Source organism: Vulpes lagopus, chromosome 23 (assembly GCF_018345385.1).
Source record: "Vulpes lagopus strain Blue_001 chromosome 23, ASM1834538v1, whole genome shotgun sequence".
Taxonomy (NCBI): domain Eukaryota; kingdom Metazoa; phylum Chordata; class Mammalia; order Carnivora; family Canidae; genus Vulpes; species Vulpes lagopus.
In genome coordinates, this window is record NC_054846.1 from 39,926,945 (window position 1) to 39,933,655 (window position 6,711).

Genomic DNA, 6,711 nt, shown 5'->3' on the forward strand with positions numbered 1-6,711 from the left:
ATTTTTTTTTTTTTAAGATTTTATTTATTTATGAGAGAGAGAGAGAGGCAGAGGGAGAAGCAGGCTCCATGCAGGGAGCCTGACATGGGACTGGATCCTGCGTCTCCAGGATCACGCCCTGGGCCAAAGTCAGCGCCAAACCACTGAGCCACTCTGGCTGCCCCGTTAATCTGATTTTTAAAAATACGCAGTAGGCTTTTAATTGCTGCCACTTGGGTGAGATACTTTAAGCCTTATGGCACATGGGATTTTGAGCTGAAGTTCAGGGTAGCTTCATCTATAGAAAATTGGGTATTTCTACAGAGGCAGAGTGGACTATTGAGCCTCAAGTAGAAGTTGTACCGGCCTCAACAAAGAAGCAGGGTGGGGAGTGGGAATGGTAGACACCCAACCTTCAGCAAAGGCTCAGAATGTGGGAGCGGGCTCATCCAGAAACTGGCCTCATGCATGGCCTCAGCTAATGCCAGCCAAGATGAGGCTCAGTGAGTCACCCTGGCGGTGCTGGTATTAAAGGAATTGGCAAGTGCAGGTAGCAGGTGCAGGCAGGCCACTCCAGCTTGACCTTGAACTATATTTAAACTATGTGTGAGCCTCAGGAACCTCCTCAGAGGCTGCAGCAACACTAGAAAGCAACCTCATTTAGGATTGAATGATAGAGGGGATCCCTGGGTGGCGCAGCGGTTTAGCGCCTGCCTTTGGCCCAGGGCGTGATCCTGGAGACCCGGGATCGAGTCCCATGTCGGGCTCCCAGTGCATGGAGCCTGCTTCTCCCTCTGCCTGTGTCTCTGCCTCTCTCTCTGTGTGTGTGACTATCATAAATAATGAATAAAAATTAAAAAAAATAAAAAATAAAGGAAACTAGAACAAGAAAATCACAATTTAAAAAAAAAGGGGGGGAAAAAAAAATGAATGATAGAAAAAATATGCTAAACTGACTATATCAGTGTTATCTGCTCTTCAAGGCAGAGGACTTCTATGCAATACAGTTTTCTACATCCCCATGACTTATTTTATAACTAGATATCTGTATCTTTTTACTCCATTCATCCTCTCCCACCTGACGCTTGATTTGATATAGTTTATAGGTGGATTTTATTTTATTTTATATTTTTAAAGATTGTATTTATTTATTCATGAGACATAAGAGAGAGAGGCAGAGACACAGGCAGAGGGAGAAGCAGGCTCCATACAGGGAGCCCGACGCAGGACTCGATCCCAGGACCCCGAGATCACACCCTGAGCCAAAGGCAGGCGCTCAACCACTGAGCCACCCAGGTATCCCAAGATGGATTTTATCTTAAAAATGACAAAGGCATCCACTCTTATTTTGTCTACTGAAAATACAGCCATTAAAGCAGCTCCATTACATACATTAGATCTTCCCAGGTAACGGAAGCAATAGCTCTGACCGAGGCAGAGGAAGATAAAACGATAGTAGGTATGATTTTACAGTTGTGATTTAGAAATGCTGTGAAACCTGAAGGATTTATAACTTCAGATACGTTGACTAATGGTAAGAAAAATATTGATGACTTAGCGGAAGCTATTCAACACTCACAAGGCAACGGTGGTTAAGGAGGTAGAAGTGCATACAGACCAAAAGCCGGTGGCAATGCCCTCGCAATGCGACATGCTAAATGAGCATCTCTTAACCGTCTGAGCTGTAGGAGATGCCTCTATGTTGAGGTCTCCCCACCACCCCCCAAACTTCCAGACAGATCATTTTCTCAGTTTAAGCAGGCTGCCGTCATCTCCCAGCAGCTAGATCCACCTGAAAGACAGAATTGGCCATCAGGGAGATGGAAGCCAGAAGTCTGAAATCAGGGTGTTGAAGGGCCATGCTCTCTGGGAAGGGTCTGGTCCAGGTCTCTCTTCTAGCTCTACTGGTTCCTTGGCTTATGGCAGCATAACTCCAGTCTTCACATGCTGTTCTCTCTGCATGCCTGTCTCTGTGTCCAAAGTTCCCTTTTTTATAAGGATGCTGATTATGTTCTAGTAGGATGCCTCCCAGTTATCTCATTTTACCTTGATCAGCTCTATAAAGACCCTCTTTCAAGGCCACATTCTGAGGTCCTGGGGATAAGAATCCAATGTATCTTTTATGGGGGACACGATTCAACCCATAACACATATCATCATAAAAATGCTATACAACACATTCTGGAACACCAACTCTATTCTTTCTATGGGTTCACATGTCACCGCACAAATGACCAACCCACATCGGTGGATTTCCACTCACATGATTCCTTAAACTGAGGCTAAGTCAAAAAAGTCTCTAGAAGCAGACAGTTTCAAAAATAGTCTGAACCGAAGGTAATGACGGATGTGAAGCAAGCCCATGCCTGACAAAATAAGACATAGCACAATGATTTTTTTTTTAAATCTTTCACTTTTTGTACTTCTTGTTCTGGTATTCTTTAGTGATTTAACCCAAATAACCCGAACAGATCGTTTTCTGTCAGCATAGCTGAATTTAACCATATTCAGTTCTTGGTATATTCGAAATACATGGTTACAGTTAGCCTGTGCATTTCCAATAGCTTTAAATTACAAAAATGGCTGGGTCTGTGGGAATGTCTCTTTTTACACGCAGAAAGTCTCCAAGCTACCAGGGAATCATCCTTGTAATTCTCAGTTATTATGCACAGGCACCGGTGATTGCTGTGGTCCCCGATGGCCAGAACCACATGAGGTTTGTGATACCTTTCCTGTGGTCCTCTGTAGAGGCCAGTTTACCTGGTCAAAATCCACACAGGTCATGGGGTCTGAGTGGGGACTGACTTTCCAGTGTGTGTCACTTTCAGTAATGTTCGAGAGATGAAAAATAATGTAAAAATGACGGAAATAACACGAAGTGTCATCAGTGCAAGTTTCTTAAGGGTTGTTGGTTTTTTTTTGTTTTTTGTTTTTTTTTTTAGTATCTTCTTCCTCATATTGCATTTGTGCAAGCTGGAGCTTATTAGATGTTGCCTGTTAACTGATTATGCTGAGTAATTTAGCCTATTTTATTGTCAACCTTGCAAAGTGTACAAGGTCCATTTGAGATGGCAAAGCAGTGTTCCATTGGTCAAAAAAGGTCATCATTGGTTGGTTCAACTTCTACTTGTGGTTGTGATGAGGGAGCAGGGCTAGCTGAGGACAAAGGACAGCTGATAAGCCACAGACAACCCCCACCCAGGGGGGGATATGTGTGACTTCTTCAGGAAGCTTCCAACTGTCTTAATGTTAACGCCTTGCTAGAGGAAAAAGCAATCTTTAACTTGACCATGGCAAGACCTCCAGTATCTTGTAGGTCCTCCTTAGTATAGAAAAATCCTTTTGCAATTTCCCTTTTGCTTACCTCCCCCAACCCCTAGATATGTAATTAGCCACCCCTCACAGGCCTGGGGCAGCAGCTCTTCCTGGGGTCCTGTCCCCGTGCTTTAATAAAACCACCATTTTGCACCAAAGACATCTCGAGAATTCTTTCTTGGTCGTCGGCTCCAGACCTCACCTGTATTCCAAAACTTCATCAGTTGTGTTTAATATTAATGCAGCGCAGTCATACAGGGTTCAGAATGTTGTTCTCTCAATAGGTCACTTCCGTCACAACCTCTGATGCACAGACACACTCAAATGATGAGTCTGTGCAGAGTGAGCCAAATTCTTTATGGTTGAACCTTCTCCCCTGGAACGGAAGAATAACCACAAGAAGAGACTGATGAACTTTGGTGTCTTGGGCACACAACATACAAAGCAGAGAGAGCCAAACACCATAATCCTAAACTGGTGAAATCACATACAAAGCAGAGGTGCTTAGATGGTATAATCCTAAAATGGGCGTCATACAAACACTCCAAGTATCCTAGTGCTTACTTAACCCAGATATAGCCATCCGATGGACATCACTGAGAGATCTTGTTTTTCTAAGATGCAACAGAGATAGTTCAGAGATAGTTCACTGTCTTGTGGTTATAAAAGACCTAGTCCATTTCTCCTTCCCCAGATTTTTTTATGAGAGCCCCCTGTACTTGGTCAGCTATTATTTATATATAAATATATATGTGTATATATTTATATATAATTTATATATAGTATATTTTATAATATGCTACATATACTACATGGAAAATCTACAACAGAAATAGAGAAACTGGTAGAAGGAACTGGCTTGGGTTAGTAAGTGTTTGTTCAATTTACATCTGAGTAGACCTCAATGTATCTGTTCACCACAGTGGATAAAGTCAAGTGGATCCTTAATACCATTCTCTTCCTCTTGACATCCTTAGGAAAAAGTCTTTTGGAAATTCTTCTTGAGTTAATTACCATGGCAGGAGGTTTGGAAGGTTACTTTTTTGTGTTTTAAATGTAGATTAAAATCTGAATTCATTTAAAAAACATTAGCATATTTGTGTGACTTGCATTTCGTGCTTGCATATTGAAAGGAGTAATTTGGATTTCTTTTCTTCCAATCTATGTATAATTTGGCATAGTATCGAATGTATCATCTTAAATTGTAAATATTCACAATAGCGGTTTCCCTTAGTAAAAACTGAAAAACTGCTAAATTCATCCATTACGTTCTTACCCCCATTTCCAAGCAAATTTACTTTTTTGTATGCTTTATTGACAAATTAATTTTAAAAATCTTAGTTTTTAAAGTAAACTCTATAGCCCACCTGGGGCTTGAACCTACAACCCTGAGATCAAGAGTTGAATGCTCTACCAACTGGGACAGCCAGGTGCCCCCTAAAAATCTAATTTTTAATCAGTTAAGAAAGGTTACAATTTACAACAACCCATGTTTAGCCCTTTAAAACTTTTTTGAGATGTATTCTGCATCATGAATTACTACAATTTATAATTTTCCACATTTATATATTCTTCACAGGGTATATATACTTTGTCATCAACTCTAAAAGCTTACCCACATTCTTTGTTTTATAGGAATGTTTTTTGCATTAGCAGCCTAATAAATGAGCCATCCACATGAGTCATGATGACAACTCTTTGGTGTATATAGGGGTTTTGGCAATAATGGAATACACACTATTCTAGAAATTAGAAACAACTAATCTGGTGTGAAAGGAAAGAATTATTCTTTGCTATTAATTGAACTAGTTTAAGAGCTTGCAGTATTTTGCTGTCCCAGGAATAACTAAAACTGGGAAACATTAATGTAGAGTGTGAAAGGGACAAATAGGCTTGAATTATTAACTTACACATTTATAAGTTGACTAAGAATGGAGTCTATGTATAGAATTGTGATCATAAACTATTACCGTTTTGCCACTTTCAAAAAAATTATTAAAGAATATAAGAAGTAGTTTAAAGGTTCTACCTTGGGACACACAGCAGATGACAAATTCGGAGCTTGGCTCCACATATTGCTTCAGGATTAGACACTGAGATAGTAATAAATACTACTTTTAGGGCTTTCTAAAAATGGCTCAGTCAGGTACATTTATTTCATTTACATTTCATCAAAACAGAACTCCAGATATAATTTAGAAATGTGAACCTATGAAATTATTTATTCAAGGTCACACGACAATTTGATTTCTGAGCTTAAACAAAAACTGAATTTCCTAACATTCACCCCAAGCTGCTATGTGGATAACTCTAGAAATTCCATCTGTGAAATTTCAATCAAGACAGATGTATTTAGGCCCTTTGAAAACTTTGCTTGCTATGTAATTCCACATTTCAGACTGATTATTATATAGTCATTCACAGTGGTCTTTATTTTATTTTATTTTTTGACAGTACATGCTGGCACAGCATTTGGCACCCCTTGCAGTAACCATGACACACACACACACTTTCAAATAAATTAACAGCCAGGTCTTAAAGGACTCATCTGGGTTGACCAATATGATCTCCATAGGATACAAAGTGATGTTTTTAAAAATGACACTCCTATGCACAGGTGTCCATCAAACATTCCATTTTTGATATTTGGGAACCAGTGGAAAAGAAAGGAGGGATGGGGAAAGCATTTAAGACCAATTTAATGTTTATATGGAGATTAGTCACATTTCTCTTTTTTTTTTATTTTTTATTTATTTATGATAGTCACACAGAGAGAGTGCTTTTTTTTTTTTTTAAGATTTTATTTATTTATCATGAGAGACATGGAGAGAGAGGCAGAGACACAGGCAGAGGGAGAAGCAGGCTCCATGCACCGGGAGCCCGACGTGGGATTCGATTCTGGGTCTCCAGGATCACGCCCTGGGCCAAAGGCAGGCGCTAAACCGTTGCGCCACCCAGGGATCCCAACATTTCTCTTATTTACGAGCTGTGTGACTGCAAAATGGCTTACCATCTCTGTGCTCCAGTTTATCTATCTAAAATGAGCACGATAATATAGGTTCATAATTTATTTTCCAAGAGTCCAAAAGTTTCAGATTCAGAATGTTTTGAATTTTAAATATGTAATTCAGCACAAACAACATATATTTACATAACAGTCACAGCAGGGTCTCAAGCAGCATATTAAAATATTAAAATTGCTGCAGTAAATTTGAATATTCAAACTAAGAGATGATTCAAGAATATAAATAGCGTCATATCAATTCAGGTCACATTTTTGCCTGTATGAAAAAACAAACAAAAACAAAACCAAAGCTCTCCGAGACTTGCCTTTTAAAACTGTAGGTAAAAAGATCAGTGACCTGAAATAATAGACACATAATAGGATAACTTTAGTGAATAAACAGACATTTCACT